This window comes from Oncorhynchus kisutch, linkage group LG2 (genome assembly GCF_002021735.2).
Source record: "Oncorhynchus kisutch isolate 150728-3 linkage group LG2, Okis_V2, whole genome shotgun sequence".
NCBI classification, from domain to species: Eukaryota; Metazoa; Chordata; class Actinopteri; order Salmoniformes; family Salmonidae; genus Oncorhynchus; species Oncorhynchus kisutch.
Genome location: NC_034175.2, coordinates 4,355,864 through 4,374,848, shown reverse-complemented (window position 1 = coordinate 4,374,848; position 18,985 = coordinate 4,355,864). Strand labels below are relative to the sequence as shown.

Genomic DNA, 18,985 nt, shown 5'->3' with positions numbered 1-18,985 from the left:
AGGCCACCAGGGAACAGAGGAACCATGCAGTGTATTCCTCTATACACAGAGAGCAGGTGTGCAGGATACAGACATTAGTCTTTGTGTTGCTGTTGGATGGGAATAAAGGAGAATACAGGAGACTGACTGGGGGAAACTAAATATACTTCTAGTGTTGGAGGGGGACTGGGCTGTAAAAGTTTAAAAACAGGATCCTAGCAGAAACTAAGCTATACTCAGCTTCAGTAATCTAAACTGGGATCATTTACCATGGTGAGAATACACATGGACAACAGACAGACAAGACAGACAAGACAGACAGACAGGTCAAAAGACAGACAAGACAGGCAGACAGATGGGTCAAAAGACAGACAAGACAGGCAAACAGACAGACAAGACAGGCAGACAAGACAGGCAGACAGACAGGTATGTAGGCAGGCAGGCAGACAAGACAGGCAGACAGGCAAACAGATAGACAAGACAGGCAGACAAGACAGGCAGACAGACAGGCATGCAGACAGACAGGCATGTAGGCAGGCAGGCAGACAATACAGGCAGACAGACAGGCATGCAGACAGCCAGACAGGCATGTAGGCAGGCAGGCAGACAAGACAGGCACACAAGACAGGCAGACAGACAGGTAGACAGACAGGCAGACAGACAGGCAGGCAGACAGGCATGTAGGCAGGCAGGCAGACAAGACAGGCAGACAAGACAGGCAGACAGACAGGCAGGCAGACAAGACAGGCAGACATACAGGCATACAGACAGATATATAACCCCAGGTTACTCACGTGCAAAGGATAGATTGATCTTCTCTGTCTGTGAGAGAATAATAACGAAAGCAGAATATGTCAGTCTTTCATATTACCCAATGAACAGTTGTACCTTCACTTCTTACACCAGTAATCACTGTAACAGTACTACCTTCACTTCTTACACCAGTAATCACTGTAACAGTACTACCTTCACTTATTATACCAGTAATCACTGTAACAGTACTACCTTCACTTCTTACACCAGTAATCACTGTAACAGTACTACCTTCACCTCTTACACCAGTAATCACTGTAACAGTACTACCTTCACCTCTTACACCAGTAATCACTGTAACAGTACTACCTTCACTTCTTACACCAGTAATCCCTGTAACAGTACTACCTTCACTTATTATACCAGTAATCACTGTAACAGTACTACCTTCACTTCTTACACCAGTAATCACTGTAACAGTACTACCTTCACCTCTTACACCAGTAATCACTGTAACAGTACTACCTTCACTTCTTACACCAGTAATCACTGTAACAGTACTACCTTCACCTCTTACACCAGTAATCACTGTAACAGTACTACCTTCACTTCTTACACCAGTAATCACTGTAACAGTACTACCTTCACCTCTTACACCAGTAATCACTGTAACAGTACTACCTTCACTTCTTACACCAGTAATCACTTGTAACAGTACTACCTTCACTTATTATACCAGTAATCACTGTAACAGTACTACCTTCACTTCTTACACCAGTAATCACTGTAACAGTACTACCTTCACCTCTTACACCAGTAATCACTGTAACAGTACTACCTTCACCTCTTACACCAGTAATCACTGTAACAGTACTACCTTCACTTCTTACACCAGTAATCACTGTAACAGTACTACCTTCACTTCTTACACCAGTAATCACTGTAACAGTACTACCTTCACTTCTTACACCAGTAATCACTGTAACAGTACTACCTTCACTTCTTACACCAGTAATCACTGTAACAGTACTACCTTCACGTCTTACACCAGTAATCACTGTAACAGTACTACCTTCACTTCTTACACCAGTAATCACTGTAACAGTACTACCTTCACCTCTTACACCAGTAATCACTGTAACAGTACTACCTTCACTTCTTACACCAGTAATCACTGTAACAGTACTACCTTCACTTCTTACACCAGTAATCACTGTAACAGTACTACCTTCACTTCTTACACCAGTAATCACTGTAACAGTACTACATTCACCTCTTACACCAGTAATCACTGTAACAGTACTACCTTCACCTCTTACACCAGTAATCACTGTAACAGTACTACCTTCACCTCTTACACCAGTAATCACTGTAACAAGGGGATCGATACACTTGTCAATCTATCTCAGAGAACCTGACGGAAACACAAAGTCTGTCCGTGTGTATGTGATTTCAACAGCTCTCACTGAGCAGCATTGTCGTGTAGTGAGGAGGAAGGAGGTCAAAGCTACAGAAGTGGTCTCTCCAGACAGACCTCAGACCTCTGCTCCAGCCCACACAGCAGACACCAACACAATGGCCTGACCTTGTCTGTTACATTTCTGGTGTGTTTGTTTTAAAGGTTTCCTCAGAACCACAGGCAAACACACACACGCACGCATGTGCACAGACATGCACGGACACGCACACATACCAGTCATACTGGTTCAATTATCAATAGGATCACAGATCACGGACACACACCTGTCACATTGAAAGAAAGAATGAGAGAGAGAGAGAGAGAGAGAGAGAGAAAGAGAGAGAGAGAGAGAGAGAGAGAGAGAGAGAGAGAGAGAGAGAGAGAGTTGTCGTCTAATGAATTGACCTCGGGGCAGAAACGTTGCTCAATCTGTCTGTAACCGGTTTTAATGGAGGAGTGGAGCAATCCGTGTCTGTTTGTCACGCTCCTATCATAATACATGTGGCGTGGGAAAAGTCCTGGAATGAACTGTAATTACTACTGCCATTTGCAGAGATATTCTCATTGCCATTGTTTCAATATGCTTCCACAAAAAACATGGATTTACACTGCATTCAGAAAGTATTCAGACCCCTTCCCTTTTACACTGCATTCAGAAAGTATTCAGACCCCTTCCCTTTTTCCACATGTTGTTACATTACAGCCTTATTCTAAAATAGATTTTTTTTAATCATCAATTTACACTCAATACCCCATAATGACAATGCGAATACACAAGTATTCAGACCTTGTACTATGAGACTAGAAATTGAGCTCAGGTTCATCCTGTTTCCATTGATCATCCTTGAGATGTTTCTACAACTTGATTAGAGTCCACCTGTGGTAAATTAATTTGATTGGACATGAATTGGAAAGGCACACACCTGTCTGTATAAGGATGACAGTGACAGTTGACAGTGCATGTCAGAGCAAAAACCAAGCCATGAGGTCAAAGCAATTGTCCGTAGAGCTCCAAGACAGGATTGTGTCGAGGCACAGATCTGGGGAAGTGTACCAAAAAATGGATGCAGCATCGAAGGTCCCCAAGAACACAGTGGCCTCCATCATTCTTAAATGAATGAAGTTTGGAACCACCAATTTCTAACAACCTGCTTTTGCTTTGTCATTATGGGATATTGGGGGAAGATTGACGAGGGAAGAAAACTTTAGAATAAGGCTGTAATGTAACAAAATGTGGAAAAAGTCAAGGGGTCTGAATGCACTGTATATTTTATTTAACATTTATTTAACTAGGCAAGTCAGTTAAGAACAATTTCTTATTTTCAATGACGGCCTAGGAACAGTGGGTTAACTGCCTGTTCAGGGGCAGAATGACAGATTTGTACCTTGTCAGCTCGGGGGTTTGAACTAGCAACCTTCCGGTTACTAGTCCACCACTCTAACCACTAGGCTACCCTGCCGCCCCGTATGGTATTCACACTGTCAGCAGGGTGTCCGTTGGGAAAATGTGGCACCAAACAATGTGGCCGGGAAGATTATAATTTACTGGCCATTTGAGAAATGTATCAGACACATTTGCATTGGTTGTGTAACCCTTTAGGGCGTTCACTCACGGTGCTCAGAATGACAGAAATCACATTTACATTATGGTATTCATCTGAACAAAACATGCAACTCCTGTAATGAATTAGCCAATAAAAATATATTTTCAGGACTTCCGAGTGGCGCAGCGGTCTAAGGCACTGCATCGCAGTGCTTGAGGTGTCACTACAGACCGGGGTTTGATCCCGGGCTGTGTCACAACTGGCTGTGACAGGGAGTCCCAGAGGGCGGCGCACAATTGGCCCAGCGTCGTCCGGGTTAGTTTTGGCCGGGCGGGTTTTACTTGGCTCATTGTGCTCTAGCGACTCCTTGTGGCAGGCCGGGCGCCTGCAGGCTGACAACGGTCGTAAGTTTAACAGTGTTTCCTCCGACACGTTGGTGCAACTGGCTTCTGGGTTAAGTGGGTGGGTGTTAAGAAGCGCAGTTTGGCGGATCATGTTTCGGAAGACGCATGACTCTACCTTAGCCTCTCCCGATTCCATTGGGGAGTTGAGCGATGAGACAAGATTGTAATTGGATATCAAGAAATTGGGGAGAAAAAGGGAAATGAAAAGAATCTCTGTTAGAAACTTAGAAAGAATCAAAAGATGCAACAACTAGAATGGGTTGCTAATATGACTAGGATTGTGCATTTGGCTTCAGGACAACGAAGGAAAGTTGATATGAAAACCAATAGAACAGGAGAGAAATGGCATATGAGGAAGTCTTCCACAGACAGCGTACGTGGGAAAAGGCCTACAGTTGAAGTCGGAAGTTTAAATACACCTTAGCCAAATACATTTAAACTCAGTTTTCACAATTCCTGACATTTAATCCGAATAAAAAGTCCCTGTCAGTTAGGATCACCATTTCATTTTAAGAATGTGAAATGTCAGAATAATAGTAGAGAAATTAATTTATTTCAGCTTTTATTTCTTTCATCACATTCCCAGTGGGTCAGAAGTTTACATACACTCAATTCGTTTTTGGTAGCATTGCCTTTAAATTGTTTGACTTGGGTCAAACGTTTCGGGTAGCCTTCCACAAGCTTCCCACATTAAGTTGGGTGAATTTTGGCCCATTCCTCCTGACAGAGCTGGTGTAACGGAGTCAGGTTTGTAGGCCTCCTTGCTCGCCCACGCGTTTTCAGTAATGCCAACACATTTTCTATGGGATTGAGGTCAAGGCTTTGTGATGGCCACTCCAATACCTTGACTTTGTTGTCCTTAAGCCATTTTGCCACAACTTCGGAAGTATGCTTGGGGTCATTGTCCATTTGGAAGACCCATATGTGACCAAGCTTTAACTTCCTGACTGATGTCTAGAGATGTTGCTTCAATATATCCACATAATTTCCCTTCCTCATGAGGCCATCTATTTTGTGAAGTGCACCAGTCATTCCTGCAGCAAAGCACCCCACAACATGATGCTGCCACCCCCGTGCTTCCCGGTTGGGATGGTGTTCTTCGGCTTGCAAGCCTCACCCTTTTTCCTCCAAGCATAACAATGCTCATTATGGCCAAACAGTTCTATTTTTGTTTCATCAGACCAGAGGAGATTTCTCCAAAAAGTAAATCTTTGTCCACATGTGCAGTTGCAAACCGTAGTCTGTCTTTTTTTATGGCGGTTTGGAGCAGTGGCTTCTTCCTTGCTGAACGGCCTTTCAGGTTATGTTGATATAGGACTCGTTTTATAGATACTTTTGTACCTGTTTCCTCCAGCATCTTCTCAAGATCCTTTGCTGCTGTTCTGGGATTGATTTGCACTTTTTGCACCTTCCTGAGCGGTATGACGGCTGTGTGGTCCCATGGTGTTTATACTTGCATACTATTGTTTGTACAGATGAACGTGGTAACTTCAGGTGTTTGGAAATTGCTCCCAAGGATGAACCAGACTTGTGGAGGTCTACAATTATTTTCTGAGGTCTTGGCTGATATATTTTGATTTTTCCATGCTGTCAAGCAAAGAGGCAGTGAGTTTGAAGGTAGGCCTTGAAATACATCCACAGGTACACCTCCAATTGACTCAAATGATGTCAATTAGCCTATCAGAAGCTTCTAAAGCCATGACATCATTTTCTGGAATTTTCCAAGCTGTTTAAAGGCACAGTCAACTTAGTGTATGTAAACTTCTCATCCACTGGAATTGTGATACAGTGAATTATAAATTAAATAATCTGTCTGTAAACAATTGTTGGAAAAATGACTTGTGTCATGCACAAAGTAGATGTCCTAACTGACATGACAAAACTATAGTTTGTTAACAAGAAATTTGTGGAGTGTTTGAAAAACAAGTTTTAATGACTCCAACTTAAGTGTATGTAAACTTCTGATTTCAACTGTTGATGAATGTGATTGAAAGAACCAGAATTTTCATCCGTATATTTGACAGTTTTAATTTGTCGGCTTTATGTATTTTTACTTAGTTGACAACGGAAGTTATGGGCCAACGGCTACATTGGCCATCTCTGGGTTGCAATGGCCATCTCTGGGCTGCATTGGCAATCTCTGGGCTGCATTGGCCATCTCTGGGCTGCATTGGCCATCTCTGGGTTGCAATGGCCATCTCTGGGCTGCATTGGCAATCTCTGGGCTGCATTGGCCATCTCTGGGCTGCATTGGCCATCTCTGGGCTGCATTGGCCATCTCTGGGCTGCATTGGCCATCTCTGGGCTGCATTGGCCATCTCTGGGCTGCATTGGCCATCTCTGGGCTGCATTGGCCATCTCTGGGTTGCATGGCCATCTCTGGGCTGCATTGGCCATCTCTGGGCTGCATTGGCCATCTCTGGGCTGCATTGGCCATCCCTGGGCTGCATTGGCCATCTCTGGGCTGCATTGGCCATCTCTGGGCTGCATGGCCATCTCTGGGCTGCATTGGCCATCTCTGGGCTGCATTGGCCATCTCTGGGCTGCATTGGCCATCTCTGGGCTGCATTGGCCATCTCTGGGCTGCATTGGCCATCTCTGGGTTGCATGGCCATCTCTGGGCTGCATTGGCCATCTCTGGGCTGCATTGGCCATCCCTGGGCTGCATTGGCCATCTCTGGGCTGCATTGGCCATCTCTGGGCTGCATGGCCATCTCTGGGCTGCATTGGCCATCTCTGGGCTGCATTGGCCATCTCTGGGCTGCATTGGCCATCTCTGGGCTGCATTGGCCATCTCTGGGCTGCATGGCCATCTCTGAGTTCCATGCGCTCAATTAGGCTATTTAGCCGCCAATGATCACGGTGTAGCCTCACAATGTGTCCATAAGGCAGAGGCTGGTGCTCTCGCATTAGTAAAATTGTACTTTTAGAGTTTATTCATTTGAATTAATATTTTTATGATTAACCACGTGACAATGATTTTGAGAAATTAAAACATTATTATTGAAATGAAACTATTCCACGAAAATGCACATATGAAAATCATACATTTCTTTGATATAGCGTAGATGTGAAGGGGTCAGAGGTTAGAGGTCAGGGGTTAGGGTTACCTTGTAGCATGCTGCGGTAGGCAGCCTCTGATATAGCGTAGATGTGAAGGGGTCAGAGGTTAGAGGTCAGGGGTTAGGGTTACCTTGTAGCATGCTGCGGTAGGCAGCCTCTGATATAGCGTAGATGTGAAGGGGTCAGAGGTTAGAGGTCAGGGGTTAGGGTTACCTTGTAGCATGCTGCGGTAGGCAGCCTCTGATATAGCGTAGATGTGAAGGGGTCAGAGGTTAGAGGTCAGGGGTTAGGGTTACCTTGTAGCATGCTGCGGTAGGCAGCCTCTGATATAGCGTAGATGTGAGGGGGCATCTCATGGCGTTTCTTCCCTCGGTACATCTCCACTATAGACTCTGTGTAGATAGGCAGGTTCTTATAGGGGTTGATCACCACACAGAACAGGCCCGAGTATGTCTGCAAACACACACACACACCCAGGATAGATATACACAAAGTTCAATAATAACTCAAATACCATGCTTAATCTCAATGACCCATGCCCTCCCAATGCCTAGACCCAGCCATTAAGCCAGGCAATGTCATATCACACACACACCTAATCTGAGTCATATAACAGCAACATTAGGAGAGGGAGGGTCAATCCCGCACAACATTCTCCCCCCATTAACCTACAGTATGAGTAGGACCCATTAACCTACAGTATAAGATGGACACATTAACCTACAGTATGAGTAGGACCCATTAACCTACAGTATGAGTAGGACACATTAACCTACAGTATGAGGAGGACACATTAACCTACAGTATGAGTAGGACCCATTAACCTACAGTATGAGTAGGACACATTAACCTACAGTATGAGTAAGCCCATTAACCTACAGTATGAGTAGGACACATTAACCTACAGTATGAGTAGGACCCATTAACCTACAGTATGAGTAGGACACATTAACCTACAGTATGAGTAGGACAGATTAACCTACAGTATGAGTACGACACATTAACCTACAGTATGAGTAGGACCCATTAACCTACAGTATGAGTAGGACACATTAACCTACAGTATGAGTTGGACCCATTAACTTACAGTATGAGTAGGACCCATTAACCTAGAGTATGAGTAGGACACATTAACCTACAGTATGAGTAGGACCCATTAACCTACAGTATGAGTAGGACACATTAACCTACAGTATGAGTAGGACCCATTAACCTACAGTATGAGTAGGACACATTAACCTACAGTATGAGTGGGGTCAGGTGGAATGTGTAAGGAGGCATTTGATAGCTGTCAGGATAATCAATCAACCAGCTAGTGCTACAACACAGGTTAATGAATTATATATGCAGGCAACAGTGTAACGGTACTGATAACAAGATGACTCTGTGGATTCTGACTGGTCACCCCTAACCATCCACCTCCTCTCACACCCTTCCCTGATAATCCACACATACAGTATGTGTGTGTGTGTGTGTGGTGGACTGAAATATGAGGGTCAGTATACTGCCTTGTCCACCAAAATCCCCCATTTTCTCTCTATCTCTCTTTCTCTAAAGCAGATAAGATTAACAAGAAACAGCCTTCAAATACCTTAACATAGATATACAATAGAAAGTGTCGTTCACTATGTCACATTCTAACTCTTTCTGACACATTCTTCATATCAAAGTTCTGGAACACTTATTTTTCTTTCTTTCTTCTTATCTATCTTCCTTTCTATCCATTTATCTTCCTCTTTCTATCTCTCTCATCCCTCCCTTCTTTGGTTCATAGTCACGAAACAGGAGATGCAGCTCTCCTTTCTCCTCCATCCTTCTCCTCTCTTATATAAACGACTGTGATGTAACACAACCTCTCCTCTTATATCAGTTACACTGATGTCACAGTTCTCTCTACAGAGTAACCCCCCCTCCCCCCCATACACACACAGTCTTGTACAAATAACTTCGTGGGGACACACAATTCAGTCCCATTCAAAATCCAATTTTCCACAACCCCTAACCCTAAACTTAACCCTAGCTCCTAACCCTTACCCATAAACTAACCCTATATCCTAATCCTAACCCATAAACTAACCCTAGCTCCTAACCATAACCCATAAACTAACCCTAGCTCCTAACCCTAACCCATAAACTAACCCTAGCTACTAACCCTTACCCATAAACTAATCCTAGCTTCTAACCCTTACACTAAAATTAACCCTAGCTCCTAAACCTTGCACTAAAACTAACCCTAGCTCCTAACCATAACCCATAAACTAACCCTAGCTCCTAACCCATAAACTAACCCTAGCTCCTAACCCTTACCCATGAACTAACCCTAACCCATAAACTAACCCTAGCTCCTAACCCTAACCCATAAACTAACCCTAGCTCCTAACCCTTACCCATAAACTAACCCTAACCCATAAACTAACCCTAGCTCCTAACTAACCCTAACCCATAAACTAACCCTAGCTCCTAACCCTTACCCATAAACTAACCCTAACTCCTAACCCTTACCCATAAACTAACCCTAGCTCCTAACCCTAACTCCTAACCCTTACCCATAAACTAACCCTTACACATAAACTACCCCTAACTCCTAACCCTTACCCATAAACTAACCCTAACTCCTAACCCTAACCCATAAACTAACCCTAGCTCCTAACCCTTACCCATAAACTAACCCTAACCCATAAACTAACCCTAGCTCCTAACTAACCCTAACCCATAAACTAACCCTAGCTCCTAACCCTTACCCATAAACTAACCCTAACTCCTAACCCTTACCCATAAACTAACCCTAGCTCCTAACCCTAACTCCTAACCCTTAGCCATAAACTAACCCTTACCCATAAACTAACCCTAGCTCCTAACCCTAACTCCTAACCCTTAGCCATAAACTAACCCTTACACATAAACTACCCCTAACTCCTAACCCTTACCCATAAACTAACCCTAACTCCTAACCCTAGCTCCTAACCTAACCCATAAACTAACCCTTACCCATAAACTAACCCTAACTCCTAACCCATAAACTAACCCCATCCCATAAACTAACCCTAGCTCATAACCCTTGCCCATAAACTAACACTAGCTCCTAACCCTAACCCATAAACTAACCCTAACCCATAAACTAACCCAAGCTCCTAACCCTAACCCATAAACTAACCCTAGCTCCTAACCCTTACCCATAAACTAACCCTAACTCCTAACCCTTACCCATAAACTAACCCTAGCTCCTAACCCTAACTCCTAACCCTTAGCCATAAACTAACCCTTACCCATAAACTAACCCTTACACATAAACTACCCCTAACTCCTAACCCTTACCCATAAACTAACCCTAACTCCTAACCCTAACCCATAAACTAACCCTAGCTCCTAACCCTTACCCATAAACTAACCCTAACCCATAAACTAACCCTAGCTCCTAACTAACCCTAACCCATAAACTAACCCTAGCTCCTAACCCTTACCCATAAACTAACCCTAACTCCTAACCCTTACCCATAAACTAACCCTAGCTCCTAACCCTAACTCCTAACCCTTAGCCATAAACTAACCCTTACCCATAAACTAACCCTTACACATAAACTACCCCTAACTCCTAACCCTTACCCATAAACTAACCCTAACTCCTAACCCTTACCCATAAACTAACCCTAGCTCCTAACCCTAACCCATAAACTAACCCTTACCCATAAACTAACCCTAACTCCTAACCCATAAACTAACCCTATCCCATAAACTAACCCTAGCTCCTAACCCTAACCCATGAACTAACTCTAGCTCCTAACCCTAACCCATAAACTAACCCTTACCCATAAACTAACCCTAGCTCCTAACCCTTACCCATAAACTAACCCTAACTCATAACCCTTACCCATAAACTAACCCTAACTCCTAACCCTTACCCATAAACTAACCCTAGCTCATAACCCTTGCCCATAAACTAACACTAGCTCCTAACCCTAACCCATAAACTAACCCTAACCCATAAACTAACCCAAGCTCCTAACCCTAACCCATAAACTAACCCTAGCTCCTAACCCTTACCCATAAACTAACCCTAGCTCCTAACCCTTACCCATAAACTAACCCTAGCTCCTAACCCTAACCCTAACTCCTAGCCCTTACCCATAAACTAACCCTTGCCCATAAACTAACCCTAGCTCCTAACCCTTACCCATAAACTAACCCTTACCCATAAACTAACCCTAGCTCCTAACCCTTACCCATAAACTAACCCTTACCCATAAACTAACCCTTAACCATAAACTAACCCTTACCCATAAACTAACCCTAACTCCTAACCCTAACCCATAAACTAACCCTAACTCCTAACCCTTACCCATAAACTAACCCTAACCCATAAACTAACCCTAGCTCCTAACCCTTACCCATAAACTAACCCATACCCATAAACTAACCCTAACTCCTAACCCTTACCCATAAACTAACCCTAACTCCTAACCCATAAACTAACCCTAACTCATAACCCTTACCCATAAACTAACCCTAGCTCCTAACCCTTACCCATAAACTAACCCTAACTCCTAACCCTTACCCATAAACTAACCGTAACCCATAAACTAACCCTAACTCCTCACCCTTACCCATAAACTAACCCTAGTTCCTAACCCTTACCCATAAACTAACCCTAGCTCCAAACCCTTACCCATAAACTAACCCTAACTCCTAACCCTTACCCATAAACTAACCCTAACCCATAAAATAACACTAGCTCCTAACCCTTACCCATAAACAAACCCTAGTTCCTAACACTAAACCTAATTCTAACCTTAACACTATTTCTAACCTTAACCCTGAACCCCCGAGAAATAGCATTTGACCTTGTGGGGACTAACAAAATGTCCCCAGTTGGTAAAATGTTTGTTTGTTTACTATTGTTGTGGGGACTTCTGTTCTCTCTCTCTCTCTCTCTCTCTCTCTCTCTCTCTCTCTCTCACACACACACACACACTCACACACGCGCGCACATGCACACACATGCCCACACATGCACACACGGTGTGACGTGTTTATCTTGTGCTTATACAGTTGAAGTCGGAAGTTGACATACACCTTAGCCAAATACATTTAAACTCAGTTTTTCACAATTCCTGACATTTAATCCTAGTAAACATTCCCTGTCTTCGGCCAGTTAGGATCACCACTTTATTTTAAGAATGTGAAATGTCAGAATAATAGTAGAGAGAATAATTTATTTCAGCTTTTATTTCTTTCCTCACATTTCCAGTTGGTCAGAAGTTTACATACACTCAACTCGTTTTTGGTAGCATTGCCTTTAAAGTGTTTAACTTGGGTCAAATGTTTCGGGTAGCCTTCCACAAGCTTCCCACAATAAGTTGCATGAATTTTGGTCCATTCCTCCTGACAGAGCTGGTGTAACTGAGTCAGGTTTGTAGACCTCCTTGCTCGCACACGCTCTTTCAGTAATGCCAACAAATTTTCTATAGGATTGAGGTCAGAGCTTTGGGATGGCCACTCCAATACCTTGACTTTGTTGTCCTTAAGCCATTTTGCCACAACTTTGAAAGTATGCTTGGGGTCATTTTCCATTTGGACTAAGCTTTAACTTCCTGACTGATGTCTTGAGATGTTGCTTCATTATATCCACATAATTTCCCTTCCTCATGATGCCATCTATTTTGTGAAGTGCACCAGTCCCTCCTGCAGCAAAGCACACCCACAACATGATGCTGCCACCCCCGTGCTTCACGGTTGGGATGGTGTTCTTTGGCTTGCAAGCCTCCCCCTTCTTCCTCCAAACATAACGATGGTCATTATGGCCAAACACTTCTATTTTTATTTCATCAGACCAGAGGATATTTCTCCAAAAAGTACCATCTTTGTCCCCATGTGCAGTTGAAAACCATAGTCTGGCTTTTTTATGGTGGTTTTGGAGCAGTGGCTTCTTCCCTGAGCGACCATTCAGGTTATGTCGATACAGGACTGGTTTTACTGTGGATTTGGATACTTTTGTACTTGTTTCCTCCATCATCTTCACAAGGTCCTTTGCTGTTGTTCTGGGATTGATTTGCACTTTCTGCACCAAAGTACGTTCATCTCTAGGAGACAGAATACGTCTCCTTCCTGAGCGGTATTTTATTTGACCTTTATTTAACTAGGCAAGGCAGTTAAGAACAAATTCTTATTTTCAATGACGGCCTAGGAACAGTGGGTTAACTGCCTGTTCAGGGGCAGAACGACAGATTTGTACCTATGACGGTTGCGTGGTCCCATGGTGTTTATACTTGCATACTATTGTTTGTACAGATGAATGTGGTACCTTCAGGCGTTGGAAATTACTCCCAAGGATGAACCAGACTTGTGGAGGTCTACAATTGTTTTCTGCGACCTTGGCTGATTTCTTTTGACTTTCCTGACTTTCATGCACGAAGTAGATGTCCTAACCGACTTGCCAAACTATAGTTTATAAACAAGTAATGTGTGGAGTGGTTTACAAATTAGTTTTAATGACTCCAACCTAAGTGGATGTAAACTTCCGACTTCAACTGTATATACTGTACATACACACATCTGTTTTGACTTTCACTTCTCCCTTGTATGCTGAGCAAGTTTGAGTTGATGTATTATTGTGTCCTGTGTGTGTGTGTGTGTGTGTGTGTGTGTGTGTGTGTGTGTGTGTGTGTGTGTGTGTGTGTGTGTGTGTGTGTGTGTGTGTGTGTGTGTGTGTGTGTGTGTGTGTGTGTGTGTGTGTGTGTGTGCGTGTGTAATGTACACTGACGTATATCAAGCCAGAGTAGTATCTCTCTCTGAGGTTGTGTAGGACGGAGGCTTCGTTGAGACAGGTGAGGTCAGCCATGTCCTCCACCTTACTGAACCTGGGAGGATTCATCCTCTGGACCTCCTCCCTGGACAGGGTCAGCTTCCTCTGGCTGTCTGTTAGCTCCACCTCCACCTCATCCCCTCGCTCCTCACGGATACTGGCAGACTGGAGGGTTGGGGTGGGGGGAGTGAGAGTGAGAGCGGGGGAGAAGGGGGAGGAGATAGGGAGATGGTAGGGGAGAGATAGAGGCGGGGGAGAGAGGGAGGCAGGGAAGAGAGAGAGAGAGGTAGGGAAGAGAGAGAGAGTGGTGGGGAAGAGAGAGAGAGGGTAGGGGAGAGATGGAGGCAGCGGGAGAGAGAGGCATGAAAGAGAGGTGGGGAAGAGAGAGAGAGGCAGGGAAGAGAAAGAGAGAGAGAGGTAGGGAAGCGAGAGAGAGAGAGGGAGGAAGGGGAGAGAGAGAGAGAGGGAGGCAGGGGAGAGAGAGAGAGAGGTGGGGAAGAGAGAGATAGAGAGAGGGTTTGGGAAGGGACAGAGAGGTTAGTTAGATACTGATCCAGGAAACATCAACTAACAGCACAAGACATGACAAGCCATAACACATGGTACACATGCATAATAATAACACATGATAATAACACATGGTACAAATGCATAATAATAACACATGATAATAACACATGGTACACATGCATAATAATAACACATGATAATAACACATGGTAATAACACATGGTACAAACGCATAATAATAATAACACATGATAATAACACATGGTACAAATGCATAATAATAACACATGATAATAACACATGGTACAAATGCATAATAATAACACATGATAATAACACATGGTACAAACGCATAATAATAACACATGATAATAACACATGATAATAACACATGGCACAAATGCATAATAATAACACATGATAATAACACATGGTACAAACGCATAATAATAACACATGATAATAACACATGGTACAAATGCATAATAATAACACATGATAATAACACATGGTACAAATGCATAATAATAACACATGATACAAACGCATATTAATAACACATGGTAATAACACATGATAATAACACATGGTACAAATGCATGATAAGAAGACATGGTAAAAACACATGATAATAACACATCACAATAACGTATGATAATAATACATGGTGCAAACGCATGATAATAAAATATGGTAATAACGCATGATAATAACACATGGTAAAGGCGCAAGATAATAACACATGGTAATAACACATAATAATAACACATGGTAATAACACATAATAATAACACATGATAATAACACATAATAATAACACATGATAATAACACATGGTAAAAATACATAATAACAACACATGATAATAACACATGGTACAAATGCATAATAATAACACATGATAATAACACATAGTACAAACGCATAATAATAACACATGATAATAACACATGGTACAAATGCATAATAATAACACATGATAATAACACATGGTACAAATACATAATAACAACACATGATAATAACACATGGTACAAATGCATGATAAGAAGACATGGTACAAATGCATGATAATAACACATGGTGAAGGCGCATGATAATAACACATGGTACAAATGCATGATAGGAAGACATGGTACAAATACATTATAATAACACATGATAATAACACATGGTACAAATACATAATAATAACACATGATAATAACACATGGTACAAATACATAATAACAACACATGATAATAACACATGGTACAAATGCATGATAAGAAGACATGGTACAAATGCATGATAATAACACATGGTGAAGGCGCATGATAATAACACATGGTAATAACACATAATAATAACACATGATAATAACAATTGGTACAAACACATAATAATAACACATGATAATAACACATGGTACAAATACATAATAACACCACATGATAATAACACATGGTAATAACACATAATAATAACACACGATAATAACAATTGGTACAAACGCATAATAATAACACATGATAATAACACATGGTACAAATACATAATAATAACACATGATAATAACACATGGTACAAACGCATAATAATAACACATGATAATAACACATGGTACAAATACAGAATAACAACACATGATAATAACACATGGTACAAATGCATAATAATAACACATGATAATAACACATGGTACAAATACATAATAACAACACATGATAATAACACATGGTACCAATGCATGATAAGAAGACATGGTACAAATACATAATAACAACACATGATAATAACACATGGTACAAATACATAATAATAACACATGATAATAACACATGGTACAAATGCATGATAATAACACATGGTACCAATGCATGATAAGAAGACATGGTACAAATACATAATAACAACACATGATAATAACACATGGTACCAATGCATGATAAGAAGACATGGTACAAATACATAATAACAACACATGATAATAACACATGGTACAAATACATAATAATAACACATGATAATAACACATGGTACAAACGCATAATAAGATATTGGTACAAATACATAATAATAACACATGATAATAACACATGGTAAAATGCATAATAATAACACATGATAATAACACATGGTACAAATACAGAATAATAACACATGATAATAACACATGGTACAAACGCATAATAATAACACATGATACAAATACATAATAACAACACATGATAATAACACATGGTACAAATGCATGATAAGAAGACATGGTACAAATGCATGATAATAACACATGGTAAAGGCGCATGATAATAACACATGGTAATAACACAATAATAACACATGATAATAACACATAATAATAACACATGATAATAACAATTGGTACAAACGCATAATAATAACACATGACAATAACACATGGTACAAATACATAATAATAACACATGATAATAACACATGGTACAAACACATAATAATAACACATGATAATAACACATGGTACCAGAGCATGATAATAAGACATGATAATAACACATGGTAATAACACATGATAATAAAACATGATAATAACACATGGTACAAACACATAATAATAATGCATGATAATAACACATGATAATAACACATCACAATAACGCATGATAATAACACATGATAATAACACATGGTGCAAACGCATGATAATATCACATGGTAATAACACATGGTAATAATGCATGATAATAACGCATGGTAATAATGCATGATAATTCTAAATTTAAAGGCACTCACACATCTGAGCAATCTTTTTTGCAGGTGCATGGCACCAGTTGAACAAGATGAAGGAAAAAGGACACCGCACACTGCTCTTGATAGTATCACCGATATTTAATAAGCTTACGTATCGGCCTCACGGCCTTCGTCAGAGCTTTTGTGAATTTCTTAAAATTAGCACCCTTATGTAGACCTGGCCCCACCCACATCTGTTCCACGCATGGAAAGGGGTTGGAGGCGAAGGAAAAACAAATAAGTGCTACCAAATATAACAATATGCATTTCATAAATATTTGAATAAAGTGTGTAAATAAGATGTATTAAACACGTCTGTAAAACCACAATGAGGACATAGCAAGTTTTCATTGATCATTGGGTACATTGTACAAAAAACACCAGAGTAATCTGAAATAGAGACATAATTCATTTTCAAATTCACAACATAACATACATAGGCATTTCATCATTAAGTCCTTTAGGAAATAATGTCTGGAGGGTGAAAATCCAAAAACATTCTCTTTTACTCAGAATATTATTAATATCACCTCCCCTCTGTTCTGCTCTGTTTTAATTTGACCTTTATTTAACCAGGCAAGTCAGTTCAGAACAAATTCTTATTTTCAACGATGGCCTAGGAACAGTGGGTGTTCTGCCTGTTCAGGGGCAGAACGACAGATGTGTAACTTGCAACCTTCCGGTTACTAGTCCAACACTCTAACCACTAGGCTACCCTGCTGTTCTCCTCTGTTCTGCTCTCCTCTGTTCTGCTCTGCTCTGTTCTCCTCTGTTCTGCTCTGCTCTGTTTTCCTCTGTTCTGCTCTGCTCTGTTCTCCTCTGTTCTGCTCTCCTCTGTTCTGTTCTGCTCTCCTCTGTTCTGTTCTGCTCTGTTCTGCTCTGCTCTCCTCTGTTCTGCTCTGTTCTGCTCTGCTCTGTTCTATTCTATTCTGTTCTGCTCTGTTCCGCTCTCCTCTGTTCTGTTCTGCTCTCCTCTGTTCTGTTCTGTTCTGCTCTGCTCTGCTCTCCTCTGTTCTGCTCTGCTCTGCTCTGTTCTGCTCTGTTCTGCTCTGCTCTGCTGTGTTCTGCTCTATTCTGCTCCGCTGTGTTCTGCTCTGCTCTGTTCTGCTCTGCTCTGCTCTATTCTGCTCTGTTCTGCTCGGTTCACCATTTACTTCTGCCTGGCACACACACTCGCATTCTCAGAATACGACTAACCACACACTTAAAATATGAATGTAGAATGACGACTGTGTGTGTGACTATGTGTGTGACTGTGTGTGTGTGTGTGTCTGCGGAGTCTTTAACATTAGGAGGCTGAAGGAGTGTATTGTTCTATTCATAGAGCTCCATATCAGAACAGCAGAGAAACAGAGAGAGATACCCTGTATAGACATACTATAGAGTAGAGCGCCCATTGGAACACAAAGAGCCTTGAAACACAGTGGAAACTGGGACACAGCAGAACAGAGAAGAAGAGAGTGATCAAGGTAAAGGATAGAGGTGGAAGTGTTCTACAAGTGATGCCACTTCTCATAGAAAGACGAGGTTTAGAATGCAACATGTAGAGCTGAGTGACGTAGATCAGAGGGCAGTGTGGCTCCAACAGAGAGATAGAGCCCTGTGACTAAAGCCATGTGAGAGAGGATAACTAGAAGCCCTAGTACACTGCAGCACTGACAATAGAAGGAGACTAGAATAGAGTTGGAAGGGGTACAGAGAAGCATCGAAAGACAAGGAAGT

The 18,985-nt window shown here is 41.7% G+C and overlaps 1 pseudogene; it reads right to left on the bottom strand.

Moving 5' to 3' along the window:
• Nucleotides 1-18,985, bottom strand: part of LOC109885949 (myosin-10-like) — a 73,879-nt pseudogene that overhangs the window by 51,021 nt on the left and 3,873 nt on the right.